Source organism: Lissotriton helveticus, chromosome 3_1 (genome assembly GCF_964261635.1).
Source record: "Lissotriton helveticus chromosome 3_1, aLisHel1.1, whole genome shotgun sequence".
Lineage (NCBI taxonomy): Eukaryota > Metazoa > Chordata > Amphibia > Caudata > Salamandridae > Lissotriton > Lissotriton helveticus.
In genome coordinates, this window is record NC_136061.1 from 1,488,241,695 (window position 1) to 1,488,259,511 (window position 17,817).

The 17,817-nt window shown below is 44.3% G+C and overlaps 1 protein-coding gene across 2 annotated transcripts in view; it reads left to right on the plus strand.

Moving 5' to 3' along the window:
* Positions 1-17,817, plus strand: part of LOC144823539 (uncharacterized) — a 290,832-nt gene that overhangs the window by 265,129 nt on the left and 7,886 nt on the right. The window lies entirely within an intron of this gene.

A 17,817-nucleotide genomic window follows, 5' to 3' on the forward strand; every position in this document is an offset into this window, starting at 1 on the left:
CACTCCTGCGAAATTCAGTTTCTCACATGGAAAGTGGCTTTTCTCATTGCTATCACATCGCTCAGACGTGTTAGTGAGCTGCAGGCGCTCACAATCCAAGAGCCATTCATCCAGATACATTCCAACAGGGTAGTGCTCCGCACTAACCCCAAATTCCTTCCTAAGGTGGTGTCACAGTTTCATATCAACCAAACTATTGACCTGCCTGCATTCTTCCAAAACCCACAAACAGTAGCAGAAAGAATGCTTCATACATTAGACGTTAGGAGGGCGCTAATGTACTACATTGACATAACACAACACTTTAGAAAGACACAACAACTTTTTGTTGCCTTCTCACCACAGCACAAAGGCAACCCCATTTCCAAAGCAGGAATAGCCAGATGGATTGTTAAGTGCATTCAAATCTGTTATCAAAAGGCTAAACGTACTTTAACAATACCCCCAAGGGCGCACTCCACACGCAAATTGGGGGCCTCCATGGCTTTCCTGGGGAACATTCCCTTAGAAGACATTTGTAGAGCAGCCACATGGTCTACACCACACACATTTACCAAACATTACTGTGTAGCTGTGCATTCAAAAGAGCAAGCAGCTGTAGGACAGGCTGTTCTCAAGACACTTTTTCAAGCTTCTGCAGCTGTCACGGGCAACCGCCCTTAATGGAGGGACTGCTGTGTATTCTATGCATAAGATATGAATTTAGCAGCCCACATGCCTCGAACTGAATATGCTACTTACCAGTATGCATCTGTTCTTGGCATGAAGGGCTGCTAACATTCATATCGCCCGCCCTCCTCCCCGGTGCCCGTAGCGGCTGCAGATACTCTCTCTATATTCATCATTAGCATGGACATCCTTTACACTATTTCACTCCATCTCTGCCACAATGGCTAAAAACAATCTGGGGATGGAGTCGATGCCCATGCGCACTGTAGTCCAGGGGAGGAGCCACCTATCTCGTGATACTTCGAAGACTCTTCCAGGACAACAATGTGCAATCATCCGGACCCAACACTAGGCGGCGATCTATGCATAAGATATGAATGTTAGCAGCCCTTCATGCCAAGAACAGATGCATACTGGTAAGTAGCATATTCATTTAACCAGACTAATGGGACCACCATTTGAACCGTTGCATTCGTGTGAATTACAATTTTTGACATGGAAGGTGGCTTTTCTAGTAGCAATTACTTCGCTTAGAAGAGTTAGCGAGCTGCAAGCCCTAACTATTCAAGAGCCATTCATCCAAATACATGCAAATAGGGTAGTTCTTAGAACAAACCCTAAATTTATGCCCAAGGTGGTATCACATTTTCATATCAATCAGACAATAGAACTGCCAGTGTTCTTTCCAAATCCACAGTCAGTACCTGAAAGGGCTCTACACACACTAGATGTCAAGAGAGCACTTCTATACTACATTAATAGAACTAAGGACTTTCGAAAGACTAAACAGTTGTTTGTTGCCTTTTCACCACAACACAAAGCCAACCCCATTTCAAAATCTGGGTTGGCCAGATGGATAGTTAAGTGCATTCAAATATGTTATCTAAAAGCAAAACACACTTTAACAGTTCCCCCAAGAGCGCATTCTACATGCAAACTAGGGGCATTCATGGCTTTCCTAGGAAACATTCCTCTAGAGGAAATATGTAGAGCAGCCACATGATCTACCATACATACTTTCACAAAACACTATTGTGTAGATGTACATTCCAAACAGCAAGCGGCTGTAGGACAGGCTGTTCTAAAAACTCTGTTTCAGACTGCTGCAGCTGGCACAGGTAGCCACCGCTAAGGGAGAGACTGCTATACATTCTATGCACAGATGTGAATTCAGCAGCCCACATGCCTCGAACGGAATATGCTACTTACCAGTATGCATCTGTTCTTGGCATGTAGGGCTGCTGACATTCACATCGTTCCCCCCCTCCTCCCCGGTGCCTGTAGCAGCTGTAGCATTCTTTCTTACTTTCTTGCATGGACATTTCTTACTGTATCATACTCCATCTCCGCCACAATGGCGAAAAACAATCTGAGGATGGAGAGGATGCCCATGCGCACTGTAGTCCAGGGGAGGAGCCACCTATCTCGTGATACTTCGAAGACTCTTCCAGGACAACAATATGCAATCATCCGGACCCAACACTAGGCGGCGATCTATGCACAGATGTGAATGTCAGCAGCCCTACATGCCAAGAACAGATGCATACTGGTAAGTAGCATATTCCTTACATCATCTTATCACTCCACTTGACCAAGACCCTAGCTTAGCCAGGGCGCCAGGGAATGGTAACGAAAACCAGAAGTTCATTGAGGCCGCACTAGAAGCGGCTGCAGACCGGTGGATCCACCACACACAGGCCAAATGACCAGCAGCCATAGCACCCCCATCAAAAGAATTGACTCACAAAAAATCAAATCACCCACAATCATATCTCCCCTTGACTAAGGGTGTCTACTTACACAAAACAGAGGAACGGTATCAGGAGTATGGTCACGAGTCCCAAACCAGGAAGAAGAGGGGAGGGCATTCATGTCCTACTTAAATACACAGGAATGGGAGGATATGCTCACAACTTACTCACCAAACCATGAACAGGACCAAAGGGTGGACACCACCACAGAACCCCTCAGGAATACACCCGCTGAAGAACAAACTACAAAATGTGCAGAAAAGACTGCACAAACAAATGAACAAAATGCGGGCGTTTGGGCCTCCCTACTAAAAACTATACAAATGACCATCGATACACTGCAATTTCAATCTGATAAAAATGGAGATCAATTATCATTACTGAATACACTGGCAGTCTTTACTGCCGGTATCAGTGAAAAATTGGGAAATTTGAATGGCTTAATAACAAGAGCACAATTCAGCGCCTAACTCAGATGCAACTGCGATCAGGTCATTGACAAATTATCTACCCTGCCTTCAATCCTAGGTGGCCTGGTTACGGACATCAAAAGCGCAACAGCAGGGAAAACAGCAACATGCCAAGGCAATTGCTATCACCTAGAGGGAACAACCAACGATCAAACAACCAGTAATATGCACAGAGGAAACATCAAGGCAGTCACTGAGGAAAAGGGCAGTCCGGGAAACGGAGGATAAGCAAAACTCAACGCTAAGCAACGCCGCCAATTGAAAAGGAAAGGGCACAATCAAAAGCCCCATATAAAAGCAATAACTTATTTTCCCATATTCTCAGACCCAGTATGTAAAGGTGACAGTAACCCAATCGATGCAAGCTCTGCAAAACAAGCACAACTGTCACCAAGCACCTCGAAAAATCCCCCGGACCAAGATGAAGTTCTAAGCCAGACTTCTGCTATAATAGCATATGGGAAAACTGGAGAAGATAATGGGCAAAGAACTACAGCTAGGGCTACTACGGTCAACAAAGAAATGAAAAAACAAGAATGCACCACCACTCTTTTCTTAACAAAATTGGACAATGACTATAACAACCAGCAAATACAATGCCAGAACATGAGGGGAGAGTTAAGGGCTCCACTTAACAAATCTGCCTACCCACAAGAACCAAGGGGAGAAGTGTGCAACACCAAGGCCCAAAAGCCAATTAATAAAAACCACAAAACTCCACCATGTGCATATATAATGGGCCAAGTCGAGAAGCTTGCGGCAGGATAGATAAATTAGCTGGGACAAACCAGGAGCAATGGCTCAAAGAACCAAAAGGGCCTACTTCTTCGCCTAATAGCAGCACCAGCAGGAGGTTCCCAGACACAGGGGCACATCACAGGGGGAAAGAAACAACACAAACCTCTCCCATGCCAAGAACATTCAAGTCCATCCTTAGAGACCCCACGACTAAGGCACCACGCAATAAAGCAGAAACACAGCCCAGCAAAGGGGAAACACAGTCCAAAGAAATAAATAGCAGTATATTTCAACCGGACCCGTCGGACACAGCAAAGCCGCAGCTAAAACAAAGAAGGCATTTTGCGGCACATGCTCTAGTATTCTACCGTCTATACACCTCCAAGGGCCATCAGGACACATTAAATCGAAGCAATGTCTTAAGATTTCCGACATCAATACCTAATCTCGCGGGCATAAGGTCAACGGATTTACTCTCCATAGAGTTTATACTTACCACCAACCCTCAATGTCCAGAGGGCACAAAAACAACGTAGTCCACAAGTGAAACCGCAGAAGCAATCCTGGCCGAACTGGGCACATTTCAAAGCTGGGGCATCGACATTGTCCCATTCCAAAAACCAGCCTATCCATCGCCATTATTAAGCAATGCAACCCCGGAAACAAAGACATGCCAAGTACACTTAAATGGCGTACTTAGAGGAGCATGAAGATCGCGCCAACAGAGTGCAAGCAGCACCTGGGACCGACAAGAAACGGTTCCATGGGTTGCTGCTAGAACAAGCCAAGGCTGCAATAAGGAAGTAATATCGCGCACCATCACATTACACACAGTGGACCATTGACGCGATCAGCGCGACAGAAGCCATAGCAAAGCAAATGAGTCCTTTCTCAGATTATGCTCGTGGAACATAAATGGCCTAGCAACTAAAATCGAGGATATGGAATTCCTGCAGTATGTAACAACTTTCGACATAATTTTTCTACAGGAAACCTGGCTCCTGGCCTCTCAGCAAATTGAGAGCTATACCTGCTTTGCTACTCCAGCAACAAGAATGGGCAGATTTGGCCACAGCTCAGGTGGGCTGGCAATCTACGTCTCCACAACAAGCATATCCTCAAAAACTCTCATGGACTCGAAAACGAATGCAACAATTGCAGTTATAATTTTAATCCCTCTTGAGAATGGAGTAAAAGAGGGGTGTCTAATTAACTTGTATGTCCACCCTAAACGGAAAGCAAAAGACTCAACAGCACTTGTAAACGCGATGGAAAACCCGATCTTTATTTTGACAGGGAACCTAAACCAACATCTTATAGGTTAATCACAAGGAGAGGAGGTAGCTTTACAACATTTCCTCACAGTGTCATCCACCGTATAGAAAGAAGAAGCAGGCAACAATCACCACTTGCAGATTTAGAACACCTAAATGTTCGAGCCTTAAATGGAAGATTTCCGGACGATACTCCACCAGTCGACTCTTTTTATTCGTCCATAACAAGCTCCATATTGGACTACACCTTTGCAAACCTTGCACTTTTTCCACATATTTCTGGGTATAGAATGGGGGACAAGGGCGACAGCGACCATCGCCCCCAAGAATTCCAAATAACAGCGACAGGAGCAAGACCAATCAGCATGGATGCAACATTGGGCACTACCTATACCTCCAACCTTAGAAGGATGAAATGCACAACAAACAATATAAACACTAAGGCCGAAGCAGCCATTCCACTCTTTGATACATTATCATTCGGCCCAGAAGATAAAATAGACCACTGGGAACAGTTCACTGCCAAGCTTTTAGATGGTTATGCAGAACCCTTTGCTACAAAAAATGACTCACAGAAAGCTGGGAAAAAAAAAAGTAATCTCTAAAAATCAAAGACTCCTGCTGAAGCATTAAAAGAAATTAATAAATGCAACTCGGCGTAGACTTAGAGGATTCTGAGAGAACGTCTCTGCACGAGCTTCCTTAAATGCACAAAGGGCAAAATTAAAAACGCTGAAATGGAAAATAAACAGTTAGCGTGAGAAGGTATTCTGGGCAAATCTTTTTTACGATGTAAACAATAAAAACAGTGCCCGCTTCTGAAAGACTGTGAACAGCATTATCCACCCACACCACAAGGGCATTGGATCATACATTTCGGAAGCAACCTGGGTAAAATTCCTCACTATCCATTTCAATAGCCAAATAGACAGTGCTGGAAGCCAAACGGCTAATAGTTTGGCATTTAAAGAACAAGTGGGAGCTACCAACAAGGGGTTGAGGAAACCCGAGGAGCTACACAATGAAAACGGATCAATAGGTACTGATACCCACTCTCCACCTCTCTTAATCAAAAAGCAGATCGCCAAAGGGAGGAAGGAAGGGGCTCTGGGACCGAACGGTATTCCACCGGCCCTGTATAAAGCAAAGAGCGAAGACTGGGCTGATATCTTGCAACCTCTATTCTTGGAAGTCTGGCGGTTAAATAGAATACCGAAATCATGGAAGGGCTCAACAATAGTGCCAATCCATAAAAAAGGTGACAAGGCTGAGCCCAACAACTACCGCCTAGTGGCTCTAATAGACAAGAAGCAAAATACTTTGCGGGGATCATACTAGAGGAGCTGACAAACTGGGCGGAGGCAAACTCTATAATACCGCTGAACCAGACAGGCTTTCGCAAAATTGCCAGCACATCCACAAACATCCTCACAATTTCTCTAATAATCGATGCACCCAAAACCTAAAACTTACCTCTGTATTTATGCTATATTGACTTCAGTGCTGCCTTCGATAACGTAGAAAGGAGCAGACTGTGGAACAAATTGGCACAATGGGGCATACCACAGCCTACTCTGAACATGCTGAAACTTGTACATACAGACACCTGGGTGCAGGTGAAGTTGGGCAGTGGCACCCATATTTCTACGAAAGTTCCCACGACAAAGGGACTAAAACAGGGTTGTGTGCTTGCAGCAACCCAGTTTAACCTATATATGGCGGACCTTCCAAAGGCGCTTGACGCCTGCAACTCACACTCGCCGAGGATTGGAGGGAAATCATTGTCCAACCTCATGTATGCAGATGACGTAGGTCTTCTTAGCCACACTTACATCGGTCTCCAGCATCTACTGACGGAAATGCAGGACTATGCCACAGAAAATAATTTAATAATTAACTTGAGCAAGACAAGGACAATGTCAATAAACAACAAAAAGAACCTCCATAAAAGCTGGCTCCTTGGAGACACAAAACTTGACCCGGTGCAGGAATACTAGTACCTTGGAGTTATATTCGACAAGGAAGGGTCTTTTTGGCGCCAGAAAGAGGAAGTTAGAAGGAAAGGCCTGCTGATCACCTTAACGCTCAAAAACCTTGCAAACAAACTGATGGGACCTACCCTGACTCTGCTTCTGAAGGTAGCTCAGGCTAAACTACTACCATCCATCGCATACGGTAGCGAGGCTATGCGGGGAAGAGATGCAAGGGAGCTGGACAATACTCAGATTAAAGCCTATAGAATTATGATCAGCCTTCCGTCCTATACATCACCTGCTCAAATAAGGCTGGAGTTTGGACTCCTACAACAAGATCTAAGTAGGTATGGCACTTATATCATCTGCTTGTACAGGATCAGAAGTGCCAGCACAAATATGTTAAATCATTTGCTGTGGCAGGATATACAGCATATGGAGCGCTCCCAAGCCAAAAGCTACCTACAGCTAGCCTTAGAACACACCAAACCTACAGAACTCTGAGATGCACAAATTGGCTACACCAACTTCAAAAAACTGGTCTGAAAAACCTTAAAACAAATCTCTCTGGTGGAGGATAAAGCAAGCTTTGCAAATAGATTGCACACCTGGATGACCCTTAACTCATACAAATCACTGGCCCCACAACCATTTTTTAACCAGGGTTACTCGAAGTCCATAAAAATGAACTTTTTGAGACCTAGGATGGGAATCTTTCCGTGCGCTCAACATTTTCCACCATTGCTACGGTCACAAGCATTAGAGCTGTGCAGGTTGTGGAAAACCAAACAAGGCAATATTGTCCATCTAATCTGCTTATGCAAGGAAATGCACCAAGCACGGCAACAGTTTCTCAAACATTCATTCAAACAGAAAGGCATCCTCACCAGAAGGCAAGCGGCGTTAGCCTGCTTAAACCCAGAAAATACACAACTAAACTGTAGAATGGTAAAATTCCTTTTGCTTGCTGAACAAAAATTGCTCAAGCCTGCAAAAACTGAACCAGGCCTCGGCATTGCTGTACATCTTGATAGGAGCAAGCCCCAAATCAGTCCACCGTAAGAAGATATTGCCAGCTGTAAAGAGATAACCCTTGCTACAAGTGGAGAAATTCTCACAGGGCGTTAGTCGCAGGGCCTGATCAGAGGCCAGCCCTGCACCGAACCCTATGCTGCGCACGACCAATGGCCGTGAAGAGCGGTGGCTGGGTGCCAACGAGGAGTTGACTGAAGGCCCTGGCCTGCGGCTAGGCTTTTCGCCAATGCATTCTCTCACAATGCACGAGGACAAAGATTTTTTTCTGCCATTGGGTTTAAATGTATTTTCGGAGCTTTGGGACTTTTAAGACACAGAACGCCAGATATTCCACTTCAGGCACGTAAATCCTCTCCACCCAACAAAGAATAAACCATCAAATGTCTTGGAATCGTCACAGACCAGAGGTTTTTTCTCAGACCTAGGTCATATGAGAATGACTCATTGGGCTGGGGTATCTGTGTGAATCAGGGGTTCCAATCTTCCCCTATCTCGACGACTGCTTGTTGAAGGTTGACTCGCCCCAGGCTGTCGTCTCCCACCTTCAGACTACGGCAGACCTTCTGCATTTGCTTGTATTCACTATCAACAATCCGAAGTCACATCTGACTCCCTCTGAAGCGATCCCTTTCATTGGGGCCGTTCTGGACACAGGCTTGGTCATCAGTGGTGGCTGTAATGAGCGACCTCATTCCTGTCCCTAACATGGCGATGCAGCTCCGCTAATTGCTCTGCCCGACCACGAAGCCTGTAGCCTGCTCTGCCTGTTCCAGCAACATCGGGCCCCTAAGTCAATCATCAGCCAGAGTAAAGTGCCATCCAACTTGCTTACTCGACCAGCGCACTTGTTTTAAATGATCCTGCTGGCTCACACCCACCATACTTACTTGCTCATGTGTTGGGCATCCTGCTCCAATTACCCCTCCAGCGGTAACACTTAACTGTTTCGCTTCTTCTGCAACATTCTGCTCAATACCTCGTTGCATGTGAAGCAAATATATAGCACAGCAGTGGTCTGCAGTTCTACACGGGAGCTACAGCGATTGCCGCTACCTGTTTTGCTCAGCTGAGCTACTGGTTTGTTTACTGTTAACTCTGTTTGATTATAACTTGTGCCCATGTTTTATCGGGAACTTACCCTCATGTTAAGTCCATTTCATTCCTCTCATGACTTTAATAATTCCTCTCCTACTCCCAACAGCGAACTGTGGGGCATATTAGCAAGGGCACTATCGCCGCTTTAGCGGGACTTTTTCCCACTAAAGCGGCGATAATTTTATCGCCCTATTAGCAAACTGTTGTTAACAGCAGTTAGCAACAGCTTTTAGGCGATAGCGACCGGTTTGGGGCCCACTTTGCATTTCAGCGATATTTATCGCTAATGACATGCAAAGTGGGCGTACCCAACCTGTTAGCGACTGACAGCAGTCACTGACATAGCTATTGCCTATTAGCAAGGCAGGCTGTGCGATTAAAAAAGTTGCACTAAGCGCGATTATCGCCAGAACCTAACACCTGCTCAGACCATGACTTAACCTGTATGTCCAATGGGAGGTGGATATTCAGGTTATGTCCCCATTAGCGTTAATGCCTGAATATCGCTGGATTTCCAGCGATATTCATGCATTAAGCCGCTATCCCCGGATATTTGATCTCATTAGAGATAAACATTGCTCATAGCATGTTATCTCTGCGATAATATCCGGCGATAGACAGCGATAAAAAAAATGTGCTAAGCGCATTTAGCGATAAATATCGCTATTTGTTGCTAATATGCCCCTCTGATCGTATTGTATCCTGAAGGCCTTCGTATCTCATATGCAGTAGTACATTTGCTTATACTAATACTGTGCCAACTTGACCTATGCTATCGCCCTTTCTTTTATTCGCCTAAACCCCTTCACTATGCAGGACCTTCTTTTTGTGTTCTTTTAAATTGGACAGTCAGTGCTGATCTCATAGTGCATTATTTGAAAAGCACAGTTTTAGTTCCTTGGCTCCTACAACACTAACTCATTCTTTCTCTGATGCGGGCTTCCCCAGCGCCCCCTATCTCCTCACGAATCTGCATCCATCTCCAGGTCACTGTGACTTGCGCTCTAGCTCTTGGTATTTTATTCTCTGTTATATGTTCTGTTTCTTTCCCGTCATGCTATTTCTAAGCATATGGTATTAGAAGTGTGTTGCTCTGTTGTAAGCTGTTCTCCTCACAGGATCTGGCACGTCTGTTCTCTGTCATTATCACCACCCCATCCTTAAATACCGGATAGTATGTTTCTCCTCACCAGTACCACCAATGCACCATCCCAGCTCTTACAGATCTCTCAGGCATCCACAGTACCAGTCCACTCACCCACTCTCCTCTCACTCACAAATGGCCTCCCTAAAAATTATTTCCTTAATCACTAAAGGCCTCAATCACCTAGTTAAACGCTGTAAAATAGTGGACTACTGTCACAAACCAGCCAGAGATATTATTTTCCTCCAAGAAACCAAAATAGATTAAAACTCTCTCAATGAGAGGTGGCTGGGTCAATGATTTGGCATGTTTTGAGGCAGTCTCCAAAAAAACGGCGGGTAAATACACTTATCTCAAGGAACTGTGGCCAGACCTAAATCTCAGGCGAATACGATAATGAAGAAGGGTGGTTAATCACCAGACTTCAAGGCGGTAAATCGGAATTCTATGCTGTAAACATCTATGCACCAAATGGTGACATTCCTCAATTTTGGTCATCCCTTATATCCAGATTAGCTGCCCCCCCCCCCCCAATCACATATAAGTTGTGGGGCGATTTCATGTTGCCCATGGACTCATTTTCAGATAGAGACTCGATTTTCAAATCCCGTCCACCAAAGTCACATTAAGCCATGCACGATTTCTGGTCCGCTCTCTGCTTAGAAAACCACAGAATTCTTCCGTGGCATGGAAGAGATGTGGTTTTCTTTATAGAACTGTACAGGAGAAGTAATAATGATAATGGAAATGGAAAGTTTGGGGATTTGTTATAGATATCATGAAATATTTCCGTTTTATGATTACACCATCTCGATTCAGTAAGGCTGAGGAGTTTGAGATCATTCAATATAACCCAATAATTCTGATAGACTTAGAGCCCAAAATGGAGCACAAAGAAGTTTGAAATCTGGTTGGTGCTTATTGGTGGTGATATGAGACAAAAAAAGAAAATGTCTGGAAACTTCACTATCTCACTGGCAAAGACTTCACTTTTTTCTCTCACCCACACCAGAGCATTTCAAGAATTGATTACTTATTCGCAGATACCTCCTTTGTACAGCATATTTCCTGCACGACAATTGAACCACTATGCATCTTAGACTATGCTGCCATTCTCTCCTCTCTTTCTCTCTCTCTCTCTCTCTCTCTCTCTCTCTCTCTCTCTCTCTCTCTCTCTCTCTCTCTCTCTCTCTCTCTCTCTCTCTCTCTCTCTCTCTCTCTCTCTCTCTCTCTCTCTCTCTCTCTCTTCCCCCTCTTCCCCCCCCTCCCACCCCCAACAGGATGCAATGCTTGGCTAATGACATCGTCTTGTTCCTACGAGAAAATCTCAGTTCGGTCGTCTGTCATCCCCCCTTTCAATCTCTCTGTGGGTCGCACTGAATTGCACAATATGCAGTGCTTTAAATGGGCCGGTACTCACCGGTACTGAGTACCGGCACTTCCGATTTTTTTTGCCCACAGTACCGGCACTTCTCTACAGACAGGTGAGAGTACCGGTACCGTGATGTTGTCATTTGCTGCAAGCAGCATGCTTGTCGTTATTATGGGAGTCAGCGGCTCGGGTATAGGTGTGTCATAATAAGAAGTGTAAGCTGTGTATTTCCATTTCCTGCCAATGCCTACAGCCTGTGTGTGAGGCAGGCTTACACCGACGAAATTGAGTCAAGTGTGGTTAACACCTTATGCAGTATTTTTTGTGAAAGCCCTTTGTATTCTACAGACGCTTCTTTTAAACCGCGAGTTGGCGTCAGCGAGTGGTGGTGCGCCTGTGTATTCCGCTTAGTGCTCTATTGTTTACGGGGATAACCTTTCCCTCCTGGGGTCAAAGTCTGCAAAATGGCAGAACTTGTTTCTAGAGCTAGTACAAAAGAAGCTGAACATTGCAGAGTTATTCTGTCTTCTGTTTTATCTTGGCAGTTGGCACAGGCTCCCAGGTGCTGGTATTGGTAAATAATTTTTTTTGTTCATTGACCAGTCACACCAATGCCCACAGTATATCTAAACTGCAGTTTATTGCTTTTTTCTCTTTCTTCGCCCAACAAAAAATGGATAAAGAAGGGATTACATTGCAATGTAACCGAGATATTGTTCTTTGTAATTTGTTTTGGAAGTTTCAACTCATTTGAAAATACATGGCTATGCATTTATGTTCAACGACATTTTTAAAGTCATTATATTGCCGAGCACGTAAGATGCCATGAAATCTTTTCCACCTATTTTTTGTTGTGTGGGCTTAGTAGAGTTATCGCATTAAATAAATAAATAAATCCACGGCAGGTTAGGTTTCTCCTGCAGGGCAGATTTCGCTCTGCTTCGGAGGAGCATCCTCTGCAATCGGTTAAGCTGTTTTATTGCCATAAACGCATTCCTTGTGTGTTTTGACGTGCTGCAACTGGTATCCAAGTCATTAGGTACGATCATATAGTGCTCTTTGCCCCGCCCCTAGCCACGCCTCTATTCTAATGAGTACCTGCACTTATTTTTTCCCATTTAAAGCACTGACAATATGTGGTTAATTTTGATAAAACGTATGTCTTCGAAGAACATAGTGATCTCGGATACGCCGAGTCTCTTTAGAAAGAGATTAAAGTCCGAGAAAGTTGATTTAGGTATTCTAGTGACCCACTGATCCTAGAATCCTGAAAAAAACTGAAATATGAATTAATTGTAAGTACAGGAACACAACTCTGGATCAATGAGGTGAAAGGGAAAAATCTACTTAATTTCAACAAAGCTGGTAAGTCTTTAGCAGCCTACCTAAGATTTATAATAAATAAACTTTATTTCGGCAACTAAATGCCTTCAAAGGTTGTAAACATCCAAATAAAATACAATAAAACAAAAAAAATGGATACATAAAAAACATTCATTGCAGGACACAAAAGTCACAAAAACATTGAAAAAGACACAAGCATCATAACAAAGCGACACAACAATTAATACCAAAAAAAGCATAGTACATAGTATACATTACACCCAATACATAGAGGGGTTGTCAAGTAAAAACCGAAGCTCGTCTTAAAATATTAAAATCCTTAAGTAGAGGAAAAATTCCTCCTGATACCGCACATGTACCCTAAAAATGTGGGCACAGCACAAGGATATAAAGTGGACGGGTCCGATCTTAGAATCCTTATGGCGACTAAATGATCTTGTGTGCCCAGCAGCCTGCAGATAGGTTCTACACACTTTTCCCGAGGAATCCTGAAAGCTGGGCATACAAACAATACATGGGCAACTGTCTCAGACACTACTGTGCAGCCAAGGGCAACATTTGGACGCAGATATCCTACTTGCAAACACATGGAGAGGATGGGTACTCCTCCTGAACTGTATGTACAATTTCCTTTCATTAGGAACACAAATTCTGTCAAGCTAGTCCTCAAATACACAGTCGGATTAAAAATCCAGAAAATTGTTCGTCAAACGACCTCCTGTCATAGATCTATACTCAAGATGACTAACCCACTTCCAATAGCAAGCTTTCACCTGAAAATTTGTGGGAACGGTTGTATGGTCCCAAATCTCAGGCAAACCAATGTCAGCCAGCAAAGATTTTAGTTCCAAAGCAATGCAAAGTTTTTAGATTTGTCAACAGTAATTACCTCTAGAAAAGCCAAGGCATAGAAGGATAATTAAGGCGTAAACCTGATTTGCCACCAAAACAGCAGGGGACACAGTCTGCCCTTACGGACAGTTGATCTCCTGCCCATATCCAGCTTTAATGGTAGTAACAAGGTGCTTGAGGGAGCACTCACCACGTTCCTCAGGAACATATGTTCTATACTGGCTAGTTCATCACGTCTTTCAAAGCCCCAGAGGTCCCCACCCCCCCATACAGTGCTCCTCCCAGCATTTAAAAGATTGTCCATTTTGAGCGCTGGGGCAACAAGTTTGCTGGATGAGGTTCAGTGTGTGTTTTTACTGTTTGTCTAAGTTTGAGACATCTTGGTAATAAGCTGTTTTCAGGACATCCTATCTGACAATGTGATACCCAGATTGGGAAACGTATCGACCCTCTCTAGGGAAACCCCACCCAGGGTGCGCTTCCCCCTATCTGCTTTATGGTGCTTGTTTGCCATATACTTTTTAGTGTATTTATCTCAAGACCCCGCATGGCACAAAAGACTTCAAACTGGTTCAATAGCAACTGTGGGCCACCCCCGGTTTTTGACACCAAAAGGATGGCATCAGCAAATAGGTGTGTCAACATTTTCTCCTTATTTAGAGTAGGAGCATATACAGGTTTAGATGCAAGAAACTGGACAACATCATTCAGATAGAAGGAAAAAGGGTTAAGGCCAGAGCACATCCTTGGCGAACACCCTTGGACACATTAAATGGTTCTATAAGCTGACCTGGATTCCTCCCCCACCTAACTCTGACACTGTTATCCTCATGGAGTCGGACCACAAAACTTAGAATCTCAAAGGGCATATCCATATCACACACCACACACCAAAGATTTGCTCTTGGAACTAGGTCAAATGCAGATTTCAGATCAATAAATGCGACATTAAGACTCCCTTTCTGAATGACCACCACTTTCCAATATAAAAGAAGGAAGCGTAAAAACAGATAATTGGTGCTTATCCTATGCCTAAAACCAGCTTGTAAGGGTGACAATATACACTGCTAGTCTTTCCAGTCCTGGATCTTCAACAACAGAACTCGAGAGACGACCTTCTGGACTGAGTCGATGAGACCGATAGGCCTATAGTTCATTGGATTATTCCTGTTGCCATTCTTATATATTGGTATCACCCCTGCTTCCTTCCAGGACAGAGGAATTGGAGGACCACTGGCTATGGCTTTGGAAAGTACCCTGATGTATTCAGCCCAGCTATTCTTCTCCTGAAAAAAAAAAAAAATACCTGGAATGTCGCTTTATGCCGCACAATTGCAGCAATCTAGGTTTGTATTTCCCCTAGATCAATTAAGTTATAATCAAAGAACAATTAGACTAGAAGAGGTACAAGGGTGATGATGACTTCAGAATAAAGTAGTTTGAAGTAGGCATGCCAATCCTCTACTGCAGTATGATTCTCGATCAATGGTTCAACTCTGGCACCATCATGTGAAACCAAAGACCAGAATTTATTGGGATCTTTGTCACCATGTTTAAAGAGTTTCCCTAATGATCTTACAGGGGTACATCATTTCATTTAATGACCTGGAAAAGTCGTGCTCACATTGATCTACATTCTATATTAAACTAGGTGTTCGTGGCCCTTAGGTGCTTAAGCGGCTTGGTTCTTACCACAAGGGCCATAAAATGCTGGAGCAGCCGCCCAAGAAAACTAGAATTCACATCAGTGACTGAGGTACTCTCAAAATGATTAACACATATAAAGCAGGAGTGTCTGTTATCTGGAAATATATTATCCTTAGTAATCAATACTATATCATAGTAATCTTCATCAATTTCTTACATAATGTTTCCAACCTCGGTAATATCAAAGCATAATCACTTGTATCCGCAATGTATATAATCAAGCCAACCCAGATCAATGTTAGTAAACAATAGTAATACACAGGAGTCACGTGGTCTCAATGAAAAATTCTTGATTTATTTCTATTCTTTTGTGGATAAAGACAAACAATCAGCCCAGCCAAAGCGCTTCTTCCTTGCGAACTTAATCAGGGCTGAAAAAATGAAAACATATAGAAAAATTGGTATGATACTTCTTATTCATACAATGGAAAAACAATTACAAAAAGACCGTGACTCCACCGACAAAACAAAGTCCTATATATATTTGTACAAGATCAAATACCTGTAGTATATAGATCCTTTGAATCGGTCTAAAATACTTTGCTGTCCCTGTATTTGCACATTTGGGGAATTTTGTTTAACGGGGATTCATTTTTAAAAAGGAAGGATTTCTATGTTTAAATTGTATTCCTGCTATGTACAAAGTACCCACTGCCGTTTAAAATTAACTATTGCCACTAGGCTCATTGGGCTAGAACTTTCCGGAGAGAGGTGACTGACAGTTCGGGCAGGTCCCTCGGTGCTCTCCATAGTCGGCACTTCCCTCTGACACGCCCTAGGGAGTCACTCACATGCGCATAAAGCAGGGGTGGCGCGGACGCGCTCGACTTTGACTCCGGTCTAAAATACTATGCTGCCGCTGTATTTGCACCTTTGGGGAATTTTGTTTAACGGGATTCATTTTTAAAAAGGAACGATTTCTAACTTTTAAATTGTATTGCTGCTATGTACAAAGTACCCACTGCAATTTGAAATGAACTATTGCCACTAGGCTCATTGAGCTAGAACTTACCGAATAGAGGTGACTGCCAGTTCGGGCAGGTTCTTCGGCGCTCTCCGTAGTCGGTGCTTCCCTCTGACGCGCCCCAGGGAGCCACTCACATGCACATAAAGCAGAGCGCGGCACGGACGTGCCGCTGGCGTGCCGAAGGTGCGCCTAAGGCAAGCCCGGCTACGCCCGGCCGAGTCCGAACAGGACCAGGGGCCATGGACCCTGGTCAAAAACAGGTGTTCTCAAGAGGAAAGCTTCTTGAATTGAATCACCCAGTCCATTCAACCACCCTCTCGGAACCGTTAGCAAGGAAGCTCCTTTAATACAATCTGCTAGCTGATAAGCTCCTACCAGGAGAGGGGAATGTACAAAGGGGTGCTATGCAGGGCCATAGGATTAGAGACATATGGTTGGATGACTTCCTTAGCCTAAGGGCCACTCTGCTAAACACTCAGTCCCTCCACAAACATAACTTAGAAACTTTTTCACTGCTCCAGGAGGAGAGGCCCGATATCCTCGCCCTAACAGAGACATGGCTAGAGGGCAACTCTGGGCCTGTTGTAGTGGCCTCCCTTCCCCCTGACTATGACGTCCTGACCTATAATTGGCAGTGGAGCAGAAAGGGGGGAGGGGTTGCAGTGTTTTCCCTTAGGGCTGTGACTGCCGAGAAGATAATTGAGGAAAGTCTTGATGGGGCTGAAGTCCTAGGGATCAAACTAGGGCTCAATTCCTCTTGTTTAATAGTGGTGGTGGTATACCGCCCACCGCAGTCAACCCCATTGTTCAATGGTCTGTTTCATGAAGTGATGAGCGACCTCTGCTCAAGGTACAAGCAGATCCTTGTGGTAGGGGATTTTACCTACCACTGGGATTTGACGCCTAGAGATTACGTGTCCAGGGGGTTAGAAGAGGCCATGACCATGTTGGGGTTGAATCAAATTGTGGAGATCCCTACCCATGAGAAGGGCCATACTTTAGACCTCATCTGGACTACGTCCTCAGCCGCGTCATTGACAGAGTGCAGACCTTGTAGCTGGTCCGACCATTATCAGATCAATTTTGAAATTCCGGTACAAAGTAAACCAGCCTACCTACCTCCAGTGTGGAGAACAGTACGGAACTGGCGTAAGATAGAGGACACCAGCCTAAGGGCTGCACTATGTGAGACTGCCCACTCAGTGACTCAGTCCAGTGACCCGGACCAGGAGTACGAGAAACTCACTCACTGGCTGAGGACTGCTATAGATATTGTGGCCCCTGTTCGTAGGGAAAGAATAATGAGCAGAACTAAGGGTGCACCATGATACTCAGATGAATTAAGACGGGAAAAACAGTCCCTTCACCAATGTGAAAGGCAGTGGCGGATGCGATATGACACAGAAGATTATGAGAAATATAAACT